The 23,483-nt window shown below is 35.1% G+C and overlaps 1 long non-coding RNA gene across 1 annotated transcript; it reads right to left on the bottom strand.

Moving 5' to 3' along the window:
- Positions 1–4,051: 4,051 nt before the first annotated feature.
- Positions 4,052–6,274, bottom strand: LOC134539096 (uncharacterized). Its single transcript, XR_010076262.1, has 2 exons — positions 6,034–6,274; positions 4,052–4,277 (listed from the first exon to the last, which is right to left on the bottom strand). It is a non-coding gene; the product is annotated as an uncharacterized LOC134539096 (long non-coding RNA).
- Between the last annotated feature and the right edge of the window lie 17,209 nt (positions 6,275–23,483).

The following is a 23,483-nucleotide window of genomic DNA, read 5'->3' as shown; positions in this document are numbered from 1 at the left end:
CAGAGTATGATTCAGATAAACTGTGGCCCAATCACTGATGCGGTAAAAAAGGCAAACATTTTTTGGATTCTAGACTATCACGAAATGAATCCGCGAATTTTTCCGGTCTCTAAATATAAGGCATGAATGCCACGTAATTTGGCCACAAAACTTTTAACGTAGTGAACAGCGAGTTTGCTCTTTAAAGGATTTTTGTTTCTGTTGTACCCGTATCGCCTGGATTATCCGGGTTTTCGATCGTCGGTTTTGGCGTAAGTAACTTAGTTACTTCGACAATATTATTATTATTTTTTTAAAAATGACACGTGTAGCAACCAAACAAGCTGACAAACAGCAGCCGACACGTCAGTTGTCACGCTCTGATGACGAGGTCTCGACACACCTGCGGGCTGATTACGAACACCATCGACGACTAGCGTTATTCTTCACGCGGTAACAAAACACGTATCGCATTTGGTGATTACGACCCACCTTGCGATATGCGTTTCGTTATTTTTCACGGTAACGCTGACCTGCGATACGAATCCATGACGTCAGAGGACAAGCAACAATTGAACAATTAATATGTTCGTCGAACAGACTATTTTGTAAGTGAATCATGAATACTTAGTGTTACTTGGAACAAAATAATCTTTTTTAATGCACTAATTTCTTAAATAAAGTCTTTAAAGCTTTTTTGCTGCCTTTTTCGTAGAAGTTTAAATTGAAAATGCAGTTAAAGATTTCGCGTCGTCATTGTGGCTAACTGCGTCTTGCCATGTAAACATAAACATCGAACGAGAAGCATGTTTAAACTTCAATAGAATGAAAATGAGGCCACTCTACAGGTTACAAAATTAAAGGAACAACTAATTACCACGAACCCGTGTCTGTTTTTATTTTACCTATTATTGATATGATATGAAGAGTGGAATTAAAAAAAAATATTTAGTCAAGTTTTGTGTGCTTGTGTAAAAACATAACCTTATACTTCAAAGTTAAACATATATGTGGTTAATGATATATTTAAGTGGTTATTAGCATACCTAATAAAAACTACACTTTTTAACATATTTCCAGCGGTGAGCTTTCTAGTTTATGTAATCTAATCAGTTAAAATTTTATAAATATATTTTAATACTCATGTGCTTTCGTATATTTTATATACAAGTGTTTTGAAACAATGTTTCCAAGATATTAGTACCATTCGTAAATAAAAATAATTTTGCTAATATTTATATTATAGGTCACTCAAACATTTTTTACTCCCTTCGTACACTTGGTAAAGTTTAATTACAGAAAATTATTTAAATTTGTGGTTTTCTTGATTAGAGTGCACATGCCGCTATTAAAGAGGACACTGTGTTGAATATTTGTGTTCTCAGTTAAAATAAGCCTTAGAGTGGCACTGGTAAAGTTACTGCTGCCCAACAGAAATCATGGTGTGGTTTATTAAGAGCCACAGAGAGTTTGCAGCCAATTTTTCTTCAAATAATGAATGTGAAGCTTGCATGTATCTGTGGATTTAACTGACAAAGAGGCTTAACAAACGTTTAGGGACATTAAAAACCATTGACCATTGGCAAAATATTAGTTTTCTTTTTTTTTTTCTTTAGTGAATATAGCATTACAATTTTTATGTAAGCAGCAGCCTTCAATTAGCCTTCAATTAGCCTTCAATTCATTTTTTGAAGTCTGTTTTAAACTCTTCAGTGTATTGGGTTGCATATTCTAAGGATAAAATTAGGCCCATAATGTTTCAATTTAAAAAGATTGACATTTTAAACAGTTATTATGGAACAGTTCTTGAAAATTTTCAGTGTAAGAACAGTTTTTTTTTTATAATCTGAGGATATGAAAGTTCATTGCTATGTTTTTTTTAATTGCTGTTTAATTTAATCTCACCAATGACTTAAACAAGTGAAACTAAGTACTGAGTAATTAGAGTAAGTACTGAGTTAACAACTTTGTTTTCAAGATGGCATTCAAGTTGGTTAATGATCCAACATGTATGTAAATTATTAATATGCTGCAATTATTTTAAAAACTGTCTTGAAATATTCAATAATTTTAATTCTCCCCTCCCCCTTTTTTTCCATTAAGATAAATTAATAGATTACTTTTTCTCAGCAAGTTTAGAAATTGATGGTTTAATATGTAAAATAATATTCAGTTTGAACAATTTCTCATGTACATGCATTCCAATTATTTAATCCATTTTTTTTAAATTCAGTAATGGATCAACATGATATATGCTGCAATAAAAAGAGCAGCTTAAGCAATAGCTGCTAAGATAGCTGGCAATATTATCCAAGTTATATTTCTGAGCAGCCTTGACCAGTGAATTATCCAAATATTCGGTACAGCATCATTGGGAATGATGTAGATTCTAGAAGGTGGTTTTGTCCCTCAACCTCTGGTAGACATTATATTGTGTTAGTCATGCATTTTGTTTATCCTATACTTTTCCAAATATTTATTTGAAAATTAAATATATATTTTTTTCAATACTGGTATGCTTCCAATTTTGTTGTTTGAGATTGGTGTAGTGGGTTTAAAATAAGAGTGGTGAAAATTAAGTAGTTAAGATACCTGAAAGTTGACAGAGAGAAATTGGAGGTGTGCTACATTTAAAATGAAACACAAAAAAATGACTTGCATAAACATGTAAGTGTTAATAGTTCATATTAAAAAAAAAAATTAAAGTTGTTCTACTCAGAAGTGTATGCAGAATTTTGTTATGAGGGAGGAAGGGGGATGGGGAGGAGGAAAGTGGTATAGAAGCACTTAGCCTGTTGGCTTTATTTTTTTTTGTGGTGGGGGGGGGGATATAGATTTTTCTTTTAAGAATTTTGGGGGAGGCATATATTCCTCTTGCCCCTGCATATACCCCTGGTAGGTTCATTATTAAAACAAGACCTCTTACAATCCTTGTGTTTTCATAAGATAGCCAAGAAACCTAAGAGTTTTTTATGCATATTTGTTATAATGGCCATCAGTCATAATCAGTTACATATTAATTTACTGTATTAGTCTTTTATTTAAGTTAAATTTTACTTAATATAGTTAAATAAGCTGTTTAAATGCTTCATCACATATTTTAAGAAAGATATGATTTGATCTCTAAATACTAGCTCAAAAATTGCTTATTTTAATGTTCACACACATCTAAGCACAGATTTAGTGGTTATTGGTTATTCTGATGATAAATAGAAAGATAAGAACAGTGAGTGATGATAAAAATTCATAAGATGCAGAGTGTTGACTGGGGAGGTGCAAGAAATGGAGCTGTACCAAACTTTATCGCAAGATGAATCATACTAAGTAAGTCAATATTTGTTCCTGAATTATCTAGCTAAATGCAATGTGTGTCATTTAATTTGTTTGTACTTGTCTCAGTCTCAATAAACATACCTACATTGATTCTAAACTTACAATAATAAAAATTAGTTCAAAATATTTTTTTTATATTCGTCCACATGAAACAATGTCAATACTGTATACAAATGGGCTCACTAGCAACAACAAGCAGTTGTACCTGCTGGAACTTGCATTGATAGTCAGCTAGTCTAATGAAATTCTTCCATGTAATATCTTGTTTACACAAAAAAAAGTAAAGAATGGTTAGATACAAGCATTGTGAAATATTTGACTGGAAAAACCTTGATAATTCTTTTAGTCAGCATACTTTATAGAATCTGTACTTTGTTATTAGCACCTCCTTTATTATAACTCTGCCTCTATGATACCTAGTGTAACCTATACAATTCATACTGGTAATGATCAATAGTACAATTTAAAAATAATAAAAAAAAAGATCAGTTGAGCAGCATTCAAGAAAGATAGCTGGCAGCTGATAAACAACATTCAAGAAAGACAGCTGGCAGCTGATGAGAAGCATTGGGAATATGTGCTTCTGAAATGGTAACCAGCAATTTGATTAAAAATGCATCAAAGAACTTAAAGAAAAGTTAAAAGGCATGCTAGAGGCATGTGCTAAAATTGCCAATTATGAGAAAATATTGTGTTAAGAAATAATTTTTTGTATACAAACATGGAAATGAGTGAACACTTATTTTCACAATTTCTTTAATAAATGCAACAAACTTGATAACAAAGTATTTATTAAATTGCATAGCTCGTTTCTTCATGTTTCTTCATTTTCTAAGGTTTTCCAACTGCTATGAGGGTGCAATCTGGCAATTCGAAGGGATTTTGATGGTTTCTTAACAATCTTCTCTGCCTTCTCCTCCAGTTCGATAGCTAGCAGAAAGGCAGCAAAGGCCATTGTGTAGAACCTGAAATATTTTCAAACATTAACTAAATTAGTGTAATATAGTTTGGTAGGCTACTAATTGTTAACAAGAGGGCCTGATTAATAAAAATAATTTTTTAAGATGATATTATTGAGCTAATATTCCTCGATGTAACGCATAACTGCATTCATTTTTCTTTAATTTCTAAAAACAATTTTAACTTTTCGACTTCTTTTCCAACAATTCTCCATGAGTGTGTTGTAATTCTTCAAGCAGTTAAACTAGAAATATGCCATTTTAATAGCTTGTTAGGTTAGGTAAATCAAAAAATTTAGACATGAGAATGATTGGTTGACTTAAGTAAGCTACATTAAAAATACTTACTGTGTGATTTTGTGAACTGTTTCTTAAGTTATGTTACCAAAAAAAATAATAGGTATAAACTGTTGTGTGGTTGGTTAGGTTAGAGTTAGCTGTGTTACAATATATAATTCTTAAAAACTGTTAAAATGAGTTCACAGTATATTTAATATAACTACCATAACCTAATAAACTGTCTACACTACTTTCAAGTATTTGTAATTAACCTAATCAAACCAGCCATTCCCACCATTAAGTTTGTTAGATGAATTAAAAATAACAAAAAAATAGTGTGGATCTGTGTGAATGGTTAGTTAAGTTAGGTTAGTTACATTAATTGTACTACAAAATATGTGTGGATGGTTGGTTAGGTGAGGTAAGCTTAATTTTCTATTAGTAAAACAATGTTACAGTATTGATAGCCTATGTTAATTATTGGAATTAATGTCTGAAAACTAATAAATAATTTTAAAAAAACATATGGACAAGTAGCTTTTCACCAGATTTACCTCATTATACAATATTTAAAATGTAGCTAACCTATCCAACTGTAGACATGAATAGGTTTGCAGTATTTGAAGTGTAGCTACCCACACATAACCAACAATTTAAACAGTAAACAACTTGAAATATCTCAACAGAAATAAGTATCAAGGTTAATAATAGGAACTCAAAATTACCGTTTTCATAAACTTATTTTTATAATAAAGCCTTGCCTCCCCTACATAAAAACTCGAAATGTTATTTAATAGAATCATCCTGGGGAGGGGAATTCATAAATAAATTATTCATCAAGTTATTTGTTTTATGATCAGCCCCACTTGTTAACAATTACCAATGTTAACACATTTAGGTAATAGAGCCAATATGTAAATTAATGAGCACAAATGAAAAATGTCTTGCACAATTGAACACACAAGGAGGCCGGAAATAGCTTTCTGAAACTAAATAGAGAAATATACAATTTACTGTCTGAAGTCTACAAGCGCACAGATTAAAAAAAAATTGCATGTTGAGCAAATACCCGAACACAAAATATACATAAGTAGCCTATTTGAACTATTTATAGCTATGTTGAGTTCATAATGTGCGTGTAAATAATATCGCTCTTTAGGTTAGGATTAATTTGATAAGCTATGACACAGCATTTATTAATATTCTTATTACCTACTTTGATCGTATTTAAACCACTTCATAATTATTCCACACAAACTATGCATTGAAAACAATGATCCCATGGTACAATTAATAAACAGAAATAGCATGTTAAGAATAATGTTCGCGTGTTAAATATGCACACACTAACCTAAAACAATTGTTTACTTTTAACTTCATCGCTTTACATCGTACTCGACTATATTTAAAACAATAATGTGCGATTATAATGACGTTTTTAGGACGGGAGGACATTATTTTTAAGAGTAATTATATCACTTACCTCACATTCGCTTCGTATCACCAGTTGAAATGCTCGTGATATATAACGTAGCTACGGTGCGATAAATATCACTTGAAAAGTGTGCTCGTAATCAAAGTTTGCGATATATACCGCCACAACGTCATCAATATTCGAAGTTTAACGAAACAGGATGTGTTCGTAATCACGTTGCTGGTTCCTGCGATATTCTTCGCAAACCTTCGTTATTTATCGCAACTTATAACGCAAAGTGTGTGCTCGTAATCAGCCCGCTGGTCTCTCGGCGCTGCGGCGGACATGTCAGGACATGCCGTCGCCAGTCAGGCCTGCCAACCGCCCTGACGCACCGGGTGTTTATCCGCTCGCACGACTTCTCCTTAGTGCTTCTGTGCGTGTGCCGCCGCGCTCCGACGAGTTGGTGGAGGGGGTTGGGGGGGGGGGGGGGGAAAGAAGAAAAAGAGGGTGCGTGCACCTAACCTAAGCCCATAAGAAGTTATACCAACTTTGCGCAGTAAAAAAACCTAACTTTAATTTTGCATGCAAACATTTAATGGAAATAAAAACATTAAAAGGACTGGAGTGATATTATAAATACGGTTTGTAAAAAATAAATTCAATCAAATTAAAAAAAAACTCAATAATCATCACAATAAAAGCATGTGCTAATAATTAGTTGTTTCATTCAGTAAAAAAAGAATCGAAATAAATTTTAATTACTAATGTGTAGTAATTTATAACGTAAATAAATTATACAAATGGGAACAACCTCACTTCTAAAAAAACTTTAAAGTTCATAAACACAATTTCTGTCAGTAAATTGTTTTAATTAAATTGACCAGTATTCAAAGTGAATCGCTAAAGTATATGATTTAAAAGCACATAAATCGTATTTATTTGTATGTACATTTTTTTGCACCTTGTAAATTTCGTTGCATGGCAAGCGCGCATTGTAAAAATTACTCACATCTTTTTTTTTTCCCATAACGCCCCTAAAGAAGTACAATGTACTGTAAAATGTGAGTGAGTTTTTCTTTGCTTGCCAAAAACCTTGGTAACAAGCAAACTAATGTTATCTGATGTTGCAAATACACTCATAATACGATATTAGGACCCGAAATTTAACGCAGAGTTCTTTAAAGAAATTCCTAACTTGATAAACATGCGCAAATTTGGTTTTAAACTACAATAAACCACGTTTCACACGTAGTTTCCACACGTGGAACAACTTCGTGAAAGGTAACCGTCCAAAGATATGTAAATGAACCTCAATCGTGAAAAAAAATAACAAATTAACTCAAATACGTGAATTAAAAGTGTTTTATAGTATATTTGTTCTCTTCAATTAAAAAAAAACCTACGTATGGATTTAGAAACATTATATGAACCTGTAAACTTTCAAGTTCATGTAAAAAAACATTTGGCTATAATAGGCTTCGAGAAGAAAATTATATTATTCTATATGACGTCACAAACACTTAGTTTTGAAATGTGGTGGATGTATGGGATACGGATAAAAATGAAAATCGAGGCATGGTTTAAAGTTAAAAAAAAAATCAACTAAAACACGCACAATTGTATTATTTATTTATTTTGTTTTGGTCTCGTATGCACTTAGTACGGTCCATGATAAATAAGCACCCCAACATTCGTCTAAACTGATTTCGGAAAAAAAAAAAAAAAAAAAACGTTGTCTGTAAAGTCGGTTTACGGACGATAGTTTAACGTGACAACGTCATAACAAAACATTGATGAAATGATAGTTTAGTTAAAGTACTTAAATTTAAAAGCTACTTTTGAAAAGCCCGCCTTAACCTATTTAATATAATAGTATATTCATAGGCCAATCGAGTGGAATAGAGATAGATGCGGCGCAAGCGTAGCGTAATGAGACACAGCGTAACGGGACACAGCGTAACGGGGCAATGTGCATAACGGGACACTTTTTCGTGCGTGCAGCCGGCGTTCATCGATTTATTAGACGTTGTCACGTCAAAAAAAAAAAAAAAAAAAGGAAATAAAAAATGGCCAGACAGGTTTTCGAACCTCGATGTTCCGGACTCTTCAATTAGGGGGGGGGGGGAACTCTAATGATGACGGTACATGTGAAGAGAGAAAGAGCGAGAGAGGGGGAGAGAGTGAAATGGGATAGGAGGAAAGAAAAAAAAAATCACATAGAAGGCAGGTTATAGAGATAGACAGGCCAGGGGCACTTTTCCTTGCGCGCTCGGCCAAAGCACTCGCTACCTTCGCGCGCCGCTCAAAACGTTGTGTGTGTGTGTGTGGGGGGGGGGGGGGGGTAAAACTCCTGAAAATAAAACTTTATTTGCTGTGCTGATTGTACGGAAGTTTTTTTTTTCAGTCTCCCCTCTCCCTTTTCCTTACACAAAGCTCTCTCTCTCTCTCTCTCTGTCTCTCTCTCTGTCCTGTTCACTTCTCAGCCCACTGCAGCTGTCGTCACCTCTACTTGCAATTCGCACGCTTTTCGTTTTCCATTTTCTAGAGCGTACCGTACGTGCTTCCCAGTCGAATCGCGTTGACTCTCGGGCGAATCATAAAAAAAAACTAATACTCGTATCGGTGGATCGGTAAGGGGTGAGGAGGGGTAAGCGTAACCCTCCGACCCAGATTTTCCGGTACGCCCGATATTTACGGTGAAATTATGGTACACTAAAGGGTATTCTGTCGAAATTATTGCACGCAGTATGAACGCAAGGAAAAAAAAAAAAATTGTGGTACGTATAGTTAGGGGGCGAGGTGAAAAATTAAAGTAAGTGGCAGGGTTTTTTTTTTTTGAAGGGTAGAATTATGGTACGAGGGTCGTAAAAGAAAAAGGAAGAGAGCTCCTTCTTATGACGATCGCGGCGCGCGCACGAATATTTAATATCTCGGCGTACGTTAAAACTGTACCCGAGCAATTCACAAACACTTGATCGGCAATGGCAAGGAGTGTGGGAAGTGGATGTCGACGAATAAACTCAACACAGCAGGTCACATAATTTTTGCAGCGCAATAAAATTTTTATTATCTTTGAAAGATTTGTGCACTGGGAGTGAATGACTTGATGTGAGCTTTTGGACATACGCCATTGCTAAGCACATGTATGTCTGTAGAAGAAAACTACAAAAAAAAACTAAAAGACAAAAACAAAAAAATAAATTAAGCAAAAAATTTGCTGTTGTCAACAGGATATAAACACCACATAATATTCCATAACAGGAATATGGACAACAAACAAAGAAAAAAAAAAAAGAAAAATGGAGTAACATAACGAAAAAACCCACACAAATGATGATTTTAGTCAACTATTCATGCATAAATTATATACTGCAGTTCATATAATTTTGCAATGTAATGAAGTTGCTAGCGAACTATTCGTGCATCAATGGCTTATTTTATGCACCTCACGTTTTCCGTTTTTGAATTACAAGTTAAAGCATAGGTGTTTAAAAATCAACAATCACAAATTTTAAACAATCTGTATGGTATCAGAAATCTGAAATGGCTTATACAACCTTTACGGAGCAAGGAGATATTATTTTATATATTTTATACCATTTAAAAAAACGTTGTTTGATTAGTATGTTTTAGTTCATGGTTTTATGCTGTTTAGAATTTTGTGCATGAAATTTTGCAAATTATCTATTTTAATTTTTAGTACAGATTAACTATCTGTTTTTATTCTTAACCTCATACAGATAGTAATGTAGTAAAATGTGCGATTGTGCATTTTAAATAATTTTAAGTAATGTAGTAAAATGTGTGATTGTTAAGGACCGGAAAAATTCGCGATTTCAATGGCCTGTAGGATATACTCCATGATCCTCTATGCACGCGGGAAAATTACTTTTGCTCATTGGCTACTGACTCGTGACACCTGTTAACTCGGACGCTAGTGATTCGATACTTCTTTTGTTGAAGGTTTATCATTGGCAGAATGTCATTCAGAAAAACTGTGGCCCGATCACTGATGCAGTAAAAAGGCACACGTATCGCAAAATGAATCCGCGAATTTTTCAGGTCTCTAGTGATTGTGCATTTTAAATACCTATAAAAATACTCGTAAAGTTTAAAACTAAAAAAATGAGGGGCGCTTGAAAGTATGTAAAAGTTTACAAAAGTTATGGAAAGTGTACAAAAGCGTACTCTGGCTGTCTCCCAGCTGCATATTTCCTACACACGATGGTATATAGTGCGTTGTTGTTGTATTCTTTATTGTTAAGTTCAAAGTTCAAGTGAATTTCTGAATTTTTTTTTTTATCATTCCAGTGGATTTCTGAGGTATGAAGTTTCAATTCTAACGCGAGCGGTGGCCATTCGTCTTTTTTTTTTTTTACTTAGCTTCTGGTTGGACTATTTTTGAACCGTTGGCCACCCTGCACGTGACAGATCAGTGAAAGTCAGCATTCACAACCTTGCCTTTCTTGAATAAAAAGTTCACATGCAACATGATATATACATTTCCGATGAATTAAGTGAATTTATGCAGAACCAGTGTTTGCCATGTCGGTGATTAATTAATTATTTAAAATGGATGACCATATGTGGTTGTGCACTGTTAAAAATCTTCACTGTAAATTTACGCAGATTTACATATTATTCAGGCATCTTTGTGAACTTACGGTTTTCTTCTATAAAACAAAAAAACATACTTTAAACCAACATTGATTAATAACTCACAAAACTCCGGCGTGGTTTGTAAGAAACTGGGAGCGTATATTAAAATTCTTTCATGAGGGAAAAGTTGAGTTGAGTATACCACTTTATCCGCTGTTTGCTTTCAAATATTGTTCCTTTAGTTGGTGGGAATAATAGGATTTGTATGATTTTTTTTTTGTGTATGTTTGTTAAGAGGGGGAGGGGGTTAAATATATACCCCCGATCACCCCCTCTTAGTGCGTACGCGCTTGTCTGAAACTACGAAGAACTCTTAATTTTTTTTGGTTGCGTTCTTCATTGATATGACTGTCCTTTGTCCGTTATTTTTTAGCAGTGTGCGCGTGTGTTCAAGTTTATGGTGCACGGAACTATACCTTCTAGAAGCTTTTAAAAAAAAAAAAAGTCGAGGTGCATCAAAGCCACGAGATTTCCATTGATGCCTCACTGCTTTTGTAAATACATATACAAAAAAAGAAATATTTTCGTTGAAGCTTTCAAGCTTTTCAAAAGACACGCCAGTTCAACTCTCCAATGGAAACTCCTCAGAGGCACGCACCAATCCGTGGTATTTACGTCTGACACCTTCACGGAATGATAGAGGTCGAATTAAAACGAACCTGCTTGCACAGAAAAGAATTTTCAGTCCTTATTTTTTATATAACTTTGAAAACCAGTTGCCAAGAAAAAGTTTGTAAGACTACAAGAAAGATATTGTAACATTGTACAACATATGGCTACGGTCATTTTTGCATTTAAAAAAAATTCATTTCTTTTTCTAGATAGTAATGAGTATTTCTTACGAAAATTAACGCATAATTTCATATTCTAACGATGTTTCAGTGAAGCGTAATTTTTTTTTAAACCATTGAAAAGATAAATTCAATATTAAACTACTTGAATTTAGATTGTTTTACAGTGATTTTTTGACATGCGCAGCTAATACTGGAAAGCTTTTCAGGGAACGGTTTACAAATGAATTTAACTATTGGAGGTGGGTAAGAATCCGTACCCAGAAGTATTACTGCGAACACTATTTTGTACTGATAAAGTTGTTTTCATGCAAATGTACAAATTTACAAATATCTGTGATTTTAAATGAATATTTTTGTTCCAAATACAAACAAATTTTTTTTACAGTGTACGCTGTGAGAACATTCACTGCTAGGTTCCGACTGTCACGTGGCTAATGTCGTCGAGTAAAAACATCTTCGACGCGTTTAAAGTATTAATAATATCCTGTTAGAGAACATTCCTTCCTGAGTCTTAGGCATCTAATTTATGACGTATTTTTTAACTCTAAATTCACAAATTCTATTGAAAAAAAAAAGTAGTTTCAAGATTTTGAGATTACATTCCTAAGTAGTCTGAAAGATAATAAAAATTGGCTTTCATGAAAATTAATGGCGCGATTGAAAAGAAAACTTTTTAAGATCACAAAATCTCAAAAAAACATTGTTTGAGATTATTTCGGAAACATACGTACATACGTAATTATTCTTTGTTCTCAACGCAGTTTAAGTTTATATTTTTTTTTTCCAGCATCACGTACTTTTCACAAAAGCATTTCAAAAACAAATGCAACTTGAGAAAGATCTGAAATATTACTTGAATGTTTTTTTAAATATTATTTTATTAAATACCCACAGCCAGATCACAACAAAGTAGTCCTTGTTTTAACCGGGGAGTCAGGTATATTGTGCGAAGCCATTGTTTTTCTTCAGCTGTTTGGGTTAGCTGTATTGTTAAGATCCAAGAAAACTGGCTACAAGTGTAGTGTTTGCATTGTGGAAACAGTCTCAAATGACTTACATTTTTTTTTAATGAAACCGTTTTTGTAACTACGGAAATTATGATTCGTACTTACCAACGTTATCAAGCAACATTTTCAGCAATTTTTTCGGGTTGATTCAATAACGGCGATGGCGGATTTTCAAAAGGGACTTCAAATACGTCACAGCATGCTCTGCCCTTAGAGACCGGAAAAATTCGCGAATTCATTTCGCGATAGGCTAAAATACAAATCGTTATACCTCATTGCTGCCTCTGCCATTGGTTCACAACTCACCTGGACGACTCTGGGCCAATGAGAAACACCCAACAAAAGCTTTATCGAATCACAGGCTGCTACGCTGGAACGTCTCACAAGACAGCAGCCAATGAGCGGGTCACATTTGACCGATTTTACGTAGAACTATGGAGTTCATCCTAGAGGTCATTGAACCCGCGAATATTTTTCCGGTCCCTATCTGTCCCGAAGGATTCCTAGCTTCGTTGTTTTTTTTTTTTGGCAGCGTAAGGTTGTGATTTCTTTCCTGTTGCGAGAGTTGCCTTACTCGACCCTTCTTGCCCCATGCACCAGTCCTTTTGACGACTACAAGAGACTTGGGATGTCCTCGTGAGGAAGAGGGGGGAGGGGGGGGGGGGAGGGAGTTAAAAAAAAAGCGTTCTCGCTCAGTTTAACGAGGTGCGGCGCCCTTAAACCGCCATCTTCTTCTTCCCTAGCTTTTCCACCGCGCGACGTTTTTTTCTTCTTTTTTTAATTACTTTCGAAAAAACTCCCCAGCTCGCATTATCACCGGGGCGGAAGCCAGGCATCCTTTCAGGCGCGCTCAGGTCGTTACACAGTAGTTCCAGGACTTGCCGCTGGGGGCGTCACTAAGAGTGTCGAGTTGCTGAGTGTTGCTGTAATTAAATGTTCGCAGACATCTGTACCGCCATTAGTCGCGCTTAATATATATATAATAATATATATATATAATACACACACACATATATACACACTAGCTGAAGTACCCGGCATTGCCCGGGCTGAACATACAATATAAGGGAACATCACTACCGAGTTTCAAGTCTGTAGGACACACACTTGAAAGAAACGGGAAATTTTTAAATTTAAAAGTTCCATTGATTGCACGATCTCGGAGCACCAGCACACACACACACACATATATATATATATATATACACATACATATATACTAGCTAAAGTACCCGGCATTGCCCGGGCTAAACACATCCTATAAGGGAACATCACTACCGAGTTTCAAGTCAGTAGGACACACACTTGACACTTGAAAAAAAAAAACGGGGAATTGTTAATTTTAAAAGTCCCATTGATTGCACGATCTCGGAGCATCAGCAAAAAAAACCGGGACGCCAATTTTCAGCTTCACTTTTCTGGAGAGCCAGGTAACCCCTAGGCAAGACGTGACGGACGCACCAAACTACAGCGCGTTAGAAATTCAAGGCAACACCATCTATTGACGAAGTTCTAAACAAACCCGTTATTAGCGCATTTAGTTCGCTAGCAGCCGCGAGCTTCACTTAGCAGACGGGTCTCGCCAAGGAATAAGGATAGGAAGTTGCCAGACCTCACTATATGACCGTGTGGCGGACATAAATAAATTACACACCCTCACTATGATTATAAAACCTAATTTACTCTTTTTTAATTCTCTTAGGGATGGTATTTCATAATTATATGTAGTTTATGTCACTCTCCGGTCCATAAACTATCTATAAACAAAAAAAAATCATGTCGATACGTTGAAAAAAAAACCACGCAATTTGAAAACTGCTCAACATATCCGGGTGCTATTCGTTTACGAAAAGCATTTAAGAATACGCTGGTGGCGTATGGGTAGTTCTGTTTTCGTTTTTAGTTTTTAGACTGTATTTTAAAAGGCAGGAAAAGGCCAAAACGCTTGGTTTTAAAAATAATTTTTGAGGGATGGAACGCCCAATACAGATTCTTGGAAGCACTCAAGGGGTTGTCACAGCTCTAGAGGCACCGCAAAAATCATTAATCAAGCGTTCCGTTTTACAGACCCGTTCACTCTAACTTTTTTTTTTTTCTGCGAAGGCTCAGAGGTTTGAACTGTTCAGCGTTTCTGTGTTTTGTGATTTATACATTAAAGGCTATGTTTTTATTTATTTATTTTTCAAGTTTCATATCTGTCAGTTCTCTTTGTGCGGGGGAACGTTTCGCTAGCTCAGAAGTACATATGTAGTGGAGCTCAGTAGTAATTGCGAACTGTCACATGCAGGCCAGAGCAAAAAAAGAAACTGCATATGAATGCACGAGTAAAGAGGAAAAACTCCACATGCCATATACTGTCAGACGACCTAGAACTGAGCGGAAAGTTATGAAATAAAGATTCCTTCTCCTGCATTCTTCTAGTATTGGCCTGTAGTGCACGTGGCCTACTTTGAGCCAATGAAAATTCTTCCGTCGCAATAGTGCATAGCGTAGAGACCTGCAAAATTCGCGGATTCATTTCGCGATAGGATAGAGTCCAAATTTTTTTTGACATTATTTTGCTTCAGTGATTGGGCCACAGTTTATCTGAATGACTCTGGGTCAATAGAAAAATCTTTAACAGAAGAATTAGCGAATCACGATAATTCCAGTCAACAGGTGTTACGAGTCGGTAACCAATCAGCAGATGCAATTTGCACGAGCGCGTAGATGATCACGGAGTCTATCCTTTAGGGATTTGAAATCGCGAATTTTACAGGTCTCTATGCATAAGTCTCACAAGCAATGTTAGTCACTTCATTTTCTCATCACTAGTATTATTACTTACTAAATTGTAACAACATAGTTCTTGATATGCGGCATTTGTTACTAGTAATCTCGTGAATGCGACGGAAGTCAACGAACGGAAATGTGTAACAGACACGGTGCTGCCATCTGTGGCGGATGGCTCGAAACAAAATTCACAAACCCAAAGGAAAACACTAAAGTATTAACTGTTTCATTAACTTTAACAAGACCAGCAATATTTTCATTAAAATTTCTTGTCTAAAATTAAGCCCAAAGCCGGAGTTTAATATATATATTTTTTTCAAGTCTTTCTCGCTTTTATCGGAGCCGTTTTGTTTTGTAGTTTAAAATTTCGCTCTGCAAATTGAATGATACCAATAGTCGACTTAACTGCTCCGACAGCGAATTATATTGGCGGTGGCCGAAAGTACGTGTTATTCCCGTCCAGAAATGTAGTTGAAAACAAAATTTTAGTATACTTATCACGCTCGGTATTATTTTAAAGAATTCCACGTTAAAATTTTTTGTCCAAGTTTCGTATTGTAAGTGTATGTGCAACATGAGAACACATGAATTCGTTCGTTACCGAGGTTAGATGTTACACATCTGTGGCGAAAACTGAAAGACTCTCTCACATGCCCAGGGAATAAAGGTTTTTAAATATGTTGGTTAACTGTTTTTTTTTTCATAACGCCGTTCTTTTGTGTCTTTCTCTAATGACATCACTGGCGAAAAGACTTACCCCTTCCCCCCACCTTCCCCCCCCCCCCCAAAAAAAAACAAAATGCACACTGTAATTAAAAAAAAAAACACAACAGCTTTAATAACAAAAAAAAATCTGTTTATATATAACGGTGACGTTACTGCCACGAAATATTTTGTCAACATATGTACACCCAACCAGATATTTTAGGTGGAAAACATTTTTTTTTATTTTTTTTAACGAAATCATCTAATAAAGACAGCAGAATTATGTCGTATCTAATAAAAAATTTTTGTTCAGGACTGCGATAAGGTGTGTGTATTTCACGCAAAACTGATTTTTAAATTTGCAAGACTTGTATTTAGGAAGAAGTTGCGCCATTTTTGTTCCCCTCCCTCCGTCAACGAGTGTTCTCTTTGCAGAGACCACGCCTGTTCTCTGGGACTATTTTCGCGCGGGTCGAACACACAGGCGGGTGGCAATGTCTTCCTAGAGAACTGTTACCCCTCCCCCCCCCCAGGCCCACCCCCCCAACAAAAAAAAAAAAAAGGTCCTCAACAGCACACAGTACCGACATTACTGCGAGCTCTAACGGGGGGGAAAAGGAACAAACAGTTGATTGCATCGCTCGGAGCGCCTTCTGGAACTACTGCTGCTACATTGGTGTCCCGGCGTTAGCGATTCCCACCCGTGAAATTGAGCTACCTTTTTTTTGTCTCGCAATGTTCTAGACAATTTCCCAGTGATTTGAACAGTTGTCATTTCACACTACAGGCTACTTAATCCCAACTTGTTACTTGATGTAAGTTTTGGGACATACGCCATTGCTAAGAACTTTTTCTGTTGAAGAAAAACTAAAAAATAATAAACAAATAAATAAAACCCAAAAAAGAAAAAAAAAACACAAAAAAAAAAAGAAAAAAATTGCTGTTGTCAACAAGGATATAAACACCACAAAATATTCCGTAACAGGAATATGGTCAACAAAACAAAGAAAAACAAAGAAAAATGTACTAAGAGAACGAAAAAAACCCCACAAATGATGACGACACAGAAATATTGAACCCAAAAAATTCAGCACAACGGTTGAAACGAAACAAAAACACAACAAAACAAACACAATAGTTTTCCAAAACAGAATAGAACGATAAAAAAAACCCCACAAATGATGACAGCACAAAAAATTGAACCCAAAATAATTCAGCACAACAGTTGAAACGAGAAAAAAACACGACAAAATGAAAAGACGAAACGAACACAATAGTTTTACCGAAACAGAAACAAGCGACGTTTCGGGAACTGCTATCTACTCCCGTCCTCAGGCAGAGACGCACATGGTACGGAAACACAGCTAACTATTTTAGTAGCACTGCAAACAAATTTTTTTTTTCAGCCACAAATTTTTTTTTATAAAACATAATAAAAAAATATCATAGGGTTTTACTAAACAAAAGGACAAGATTTCATAGTGGATTGCATTCTAGCAGAAATAACACGATAATACCTGTTAATATTAAAACTCCACAGAGCACCAAAATGTAAGTTTAAAAATGAATTTAAGCAAAGAGGGAGCAAAATATCAACTAGTTAAAACAAATTGTTTGATAAATAAAATCAATTTGTTATTTAAGTATAAATTTTGAACCAAATTTAATGTCTAAATGGATTAGAAACAATAATTTTACTCTTATGTACCTCTTGAAAATACCTAATTAAAAACCTAATGTTTATACATTTTCACACACATATATATTTTCCAAATATGTTCTTTCGTTCTGAGGAAATATGTCCAACAATTACATAGGAAAAAAAATGATTTTACTGTTTAAGTGCAGTATGTACCAAACTTAAAAATTACAGTATTAATGGAATACTTCCTGAAAACATTTTATCATAATAGTCTTTGAATAGCATGCATTGTATATAAACAAATATAGTCTATAAAATAAAACTAATAAAATAGGAAAATATTTTTTTAGAAACAAAATGTATATATGAATAAAACACTTAAAATCTTGTGAGTAATTTAATATCAAGTATGTTTTTCAAAAAAATCTTTTACAAAATAATTCGTTGGAAACCCGAGGACAAAATATTTTATTGTAATGCTATGCGTGAAATAATAGTAGATTTACATTTAGGTGGTACAAATAAACTATTAGTTTTATATTTTTCATGGGATATCTGTGTACAATTTACTCTGTTTTATTGATATTTTAGATTAAGATGATAATTTTTTTTCAAAGAATTTCTTTAGTAAATTTATTAATTAACATTTTTAGAAAATAATTCTTAATTGTTATATTTTTTAAATAACACTTTTTTTTTTAAATTTTTCTGAAGTGCTGTTCATAGCCACCTTAAAGTGGGATGAACATCAACCTTACTGAAACACAGGCTCGATTTACAATTTGCTGCAAGTTGCAACAAAAATTTTTTTTTTAATATACCTCCTTTAACAAACGTAGTGTTTTTTTTTTAGTGCCTGTCTGGTTATTTTTTTTTCTTTCTTATCCACTACGAAACTTTGCCGTGGAGGAAAAACCTCATCCCACCACAAGAGCTTCTCTCGACGAACCAGTTTTTTTTTTTTCAAGGCTGGACGGATCATGGTAATGAAGATACAGCTCGAAATTCATATAAAAATAAAGTTAAAAATTCGTTCCGGGATAAGTCGTCTGGGAATAAGTGGAGGGTGTGGTGTGGGGGGTGGGTTTCGTGCCTAGGGAGGGGGAGGGGAAGAGGGTTTGAATGCACGCGCATAAAAAAAAAAAAAGCAGAGTTCCACAAAATACGCGGAAAGCGAAGTTTTTGAACATCTCCTTACTCTCCATCCCCTTTCTCGCGGGCAGAAAGCTACTTTATGCTTCCCCCCTCCCCTCCTCCGGAATGAATACGGGGCCACAAGTTTCGGAGTTCTTCGTAAGAAGATATATTTTGCGTGCGGGGAGTTGGTACTAGGCTGATCGTAATTTCAGCGAGCAACAAGGGACAAAAGGAGCCAGCTAGAGGAATTAGGGGGGGGGGGGGGGGTGCGCGAAGGGAAATGGTTGGCTAAACTTTACCCCCCTCACCGTCCCACTCAAATAAAAACGGAGTCTCGCTTCACAAAGGGATGACTGCTTCACGAACCGCGATGTAGCGCTTCGCAGGTGGAGAAAGGCGTATAAACATAGGCTGGCGCGCGGTTATGCCTTTATATTTCGCCGACGCCACTTGCCACCACTGTATGGAGGGTTTATGCTTCAAGATAAAACTTTTGGGGAAAGGTAGGTCAAGTAATATCACATACATTAGAGACAAAAACCGGAGTTCTCCTTTTTTTTTTTGTGTGAAAAACCTGGCGTTCGTTGTCACGTCAGTCCTAGAGATAGCAGACGTTATGCCCGGCACGAACGATACACCGCTTTAGTACCAACATTATGAAACGAAAATAAGTTTCTTTTCTATTATGAGGAAAAACATTAACCTCCAGTGCTTCGAATTCCTTAAAAAGAGAAGTTTATCATGTTTGACGCCAGATAATATAATACATAATATACAATCCTTATCCTTACTAATATTATAACTCTGTCTGTGTGTTTGTTACCTTTTCCCGACTGAACGGCTGAACGGATCGTAATGAAATTTGGTAAGGAGATAGATTATATCCTGGGGATGGACATAGGCTATATTTTGTCTAAAAATATAAATTTTAAACGGGTTAAAAAATTATATCTTAATTTTATGTAATGTGTGTCATAGATATACAAACTGTTAGTGTCATTCCTCTATGTCTGCCGAGCAATAGCTTTCAAGCCATTACGTTACGTTTTGCTATTGTAAGGAACTAAGTAGAGAGTAAGAAAAAAATAAATATCTTGACAGTTTGTAGTGTCGCCATATTTGTTTCAATTTTCAATACCGTATTTGTATATTACAATTTAAATTGCAGATGAAAATAATGTTTCATAGCCACACAAATAGTGAGTGTGTGTCATTTCTCTATGTCCACGAGGTCTCGCCGCGTCAATTTTCTCCTTGGAGCGAACCCGTCCGCTTACTTAAATAAACAGCTTTTATCGTTGAATGGTTTCATGATTTATTTCATGAAAATCTGCTCTCATAAAAAAGTTAGTTTTACAGACATTCAATAGGTGTCTCGCTCTCTCTGAAGATCAATCTATGAATCGTTACAAATTTATTTCATTTATTTTTTGTTTGATTTGATACAATATGATTTCACTAAAAATCAATTTCTACCCATTCCTATTTTCATTTCCACATTACGAAGTTTCACTTCTTCCACGCGGAGGGAATCCACGCATTATTTTTGCATGCAATTAAAAACTATTTTTTAAGGATGCCAAAGAAGTATAACTTTTCATGCGCGTACCTAAGTACACGCACCCATTTTTTTTATTTAATTTCTTCTATATATATTTTTTTCTCCCTACCTAGGGCACTCATAATTCTTTTAAATTTCACGTGTATGTTTTCAATGTTATTCGAGTTGTACAATTTTTTTTTGTCAAATTGGTCATTATTTATACTTTGTTTCATTTTGGAAACATACGTATTTTAGGTATTATGACAAATAAAAAAATTAGTTTCACTAACATTCTTAGGTTATTATTGTGTTGATAGTTTCAAGTTTAATATTATCTAGGTACATTAATTCTTAAACTTATAAATTTATTCGAAATTTATTCATTATATTTGTCAATATTGTTATTTTTTTTACAGTACCTACTTATTTGCAAGGAGTTTGGTTTAGTGTTTATAATTTATCTGCTGAGCGTCAAGAGTCTTAGGGCTGCTGAGACCGAAGACCAGAAATATTTATCAATTATGTAATATATTGTTGAAAATTTTGAATTTTACTATTTCAGTAAAGTTGATTTTTTTTATTAATTAGAATAGTTACGTGTAATTGCTATCTTCCTTTATTTCATATTAAACATTATGTTTGGTTGAGTGTGAGATAATTTTATTTATGTATGCTTTAATTTCATTTAATTTCTTATATATATTCTTACCTACCTACTTCTATTAAATTTCAGGCGGATGTTAACATTGTCATTCCAGTTGTATAAATTTTTTTGTCAAATTAGTTGTTATTTATACTTTTTGTTTCATTTTGGACTATGTTTTTTTTTTTTTTTACTTAATTAAAAGATTTGTGGTGTGTACAGGGAGTGATATCTCTATTAATTTCTATACTCCTTTGGATAAGCGGAATATTGCCACCACAGTTTTACATGTAAACAAATCCTACAAATGTTTTAAACTTTATGGCAAATAATAAATAGATTCACAAACATCCTTAGTTTTTTTTTGGTGTGTATAGTTTGAAGTTTAATATTATGTATATACGTAAATTCTTAAACATACAGTTATTTATTAATTTATTTAGATAATTATTCATAGGTAGGTAATAAGCTTTCTATTTGTCAATATTGTTATTATGGTAGATATGAGTACAGTAAATGCCTACATTCTTATATTCCTTTATATCTCTTTCGATTTGGAGTGTTTCCGAGCCATTCGGGGTCCTCAACAACACCCCCCCCCCCTAGGTGGTTAAAGCCCCAAAATTTCGAAAGTTTAAAAAATTTTAAAAATCTATCTCTTTCGATTTTAAGTGTTTTCGAGCCATTCAGGGTCCTCGAACCCCCCCGCCCCCCTCTGGGAACAAAGCCCCAAAATTTCGACAATTTCAGGAATTTCAAATATCTATTCTTTCGAGATGGAGTGTTCCAAACCATTCGAGGTCCTGAACATACACTTTCCGCAAAAGTGAAGGCCCCAAAATGTCGAAATATAAGAATATATATAATTGGATGTTGGCATGTATGACGTCGATAAACTCTTACACCGTTTGACCGATCGCCGTGAAAGTTGGCACATCGAAGCGTTTTTATCATGGAGAAGATTGCGTATAGTAACCATTTTTTTTGTAACTCGCTGCTAGATGGCGCTGTAGCGCATCAACTTCTAAACCTTTCAACCGATCGCCATGGGTAAACAGAAAACCATAGGTCACAGATACACAAACAGTAATTATGTGTCATTTGTCATGTGTCCACCACACTGGACATATCGCTATCCATTTGCTGTAACTCGCGGACAATATATCACCCGGTGTTCAGCCCGGGCAAAGCCGGGTACTGCAGCTAGTTTATTCATAAAATATTTTATAGTCACATCTCTTGCCACTAGGTTATTTTTCACACTCTCCCCTGCGTTGTTAGTACAAAGCTGTCTGGTGCACAGCCTCTAGTGTGTTTGGTAGTATTGTTGTCTGGCGTATATTGTACCATCGTGAGCTCATGTCCTAGTGTGTTAACATTAGCAGTCAAGAAAGGCGCAAACCTACAGGACGCGAAGGATGGAATCTGCAGCAAGAGTTCGGCGCGTTAGGTTTAATCGACACAAGTCGACTCCGAATCAGAGGGTGGCCACTCTATAAGCCACGGCGATCGGTTGAACTGTTTAGAAGTCGATGCGCTGCAGCGCCCTCTAGCGGCGAATCACAAAAAAAATGGATAGCATAAAAACCTTCTCCATGAACTGGTGTCTGAGTTTATCAGAGTCATACAAACTAACATCCTTATATATACATATATTACTTTTATTTTCTAAACCCTATCCTTCCCGCGAATTTTTTTTTATATACCGAGATAAAACACTATGAAATACTGCATACGTTCAAACAAAACATACGAGAAAAAAAAACATTGTTTAAAGAATAAACTTACAATATTATTGGTTATAAGTAAAATGATGATGAGTCGTGTTGATCCGTTATGAGTGTGGTTGCCTCAGATAACGTATATGTTTTGGAAGCCGCGACGCACTAGAGATTCTCGGGGCAGTAGGATTATTCAGAGGTTAAGCACCGCCTTATGCAGTACGGATATGAATGGGATATCCAACACTCAGCCGGGTGTGGACACTATACGGAGCAATGGGCCAGATTTCAAACAGTTCTACTCTAAATCAAACCTGGGGGGGGGGGGGGGGGAAATAAAACTTTTCGAGCACTTGTATTCTTTAACTTATATATCGATATAAATGCGTGCCTCGAGTGATCGATACGTGGACGTGGGCCAAGGTTAGTAGAGAGAGGTTGTCTCGATCCCATAAGAACAATGTAGACAGCCCGACACTCCGCTCTGACGTCATCTGCAGCCCCGCCGTTCCCAGCAGTAATACTGCACCCGCTGACTGACGGCTTTCTCTTATCAGCTCGGCTCGTTTCACATGTCTGATACACAATACTTATAGTATTTCATTTATTCTTTGTTGATTACTGTTAATTATAATAGTTTTGATATGCTTTTCAAATGACAACATGCTGTGACTGAAAACAAGGATGAATAATTAATTTCAACATATTTTTTCAGTGGCAGTAAAAATTTTCAAAATATCAATGATGAATCCATGAATTTTTAAAAAATTAATATTATTAATATGTAACTAGTAAACAAAATGGTTTATTTGTATTTATTTATCAGCAAGATTATAATATTTAAAATAATTGCATATAAATTTCTTAATGTTTAATAAAAGTAGCCATAGCTC

The sequence above is a fragment of the Bacillus rossius genome, chromosome 14, assembly GCF_032445375.1.
Source record: "Bacillus rossius redtenbacheri isolate Brsri chromosome 14, Brsri_v3, whole genome shotgun sequence".
In the NCBI taxonomy this organism is placed as follows: Eukaryota; Metazoa; Arthropoda; class Insecta; order Phasmatodea; family Bacillidae; genus Bacillus; species Bacillus rossius.
Note: the sequence above shows the minus strand (reverse complement) of the source record. Positions and strands in the feature narration are given on the sequence as shown.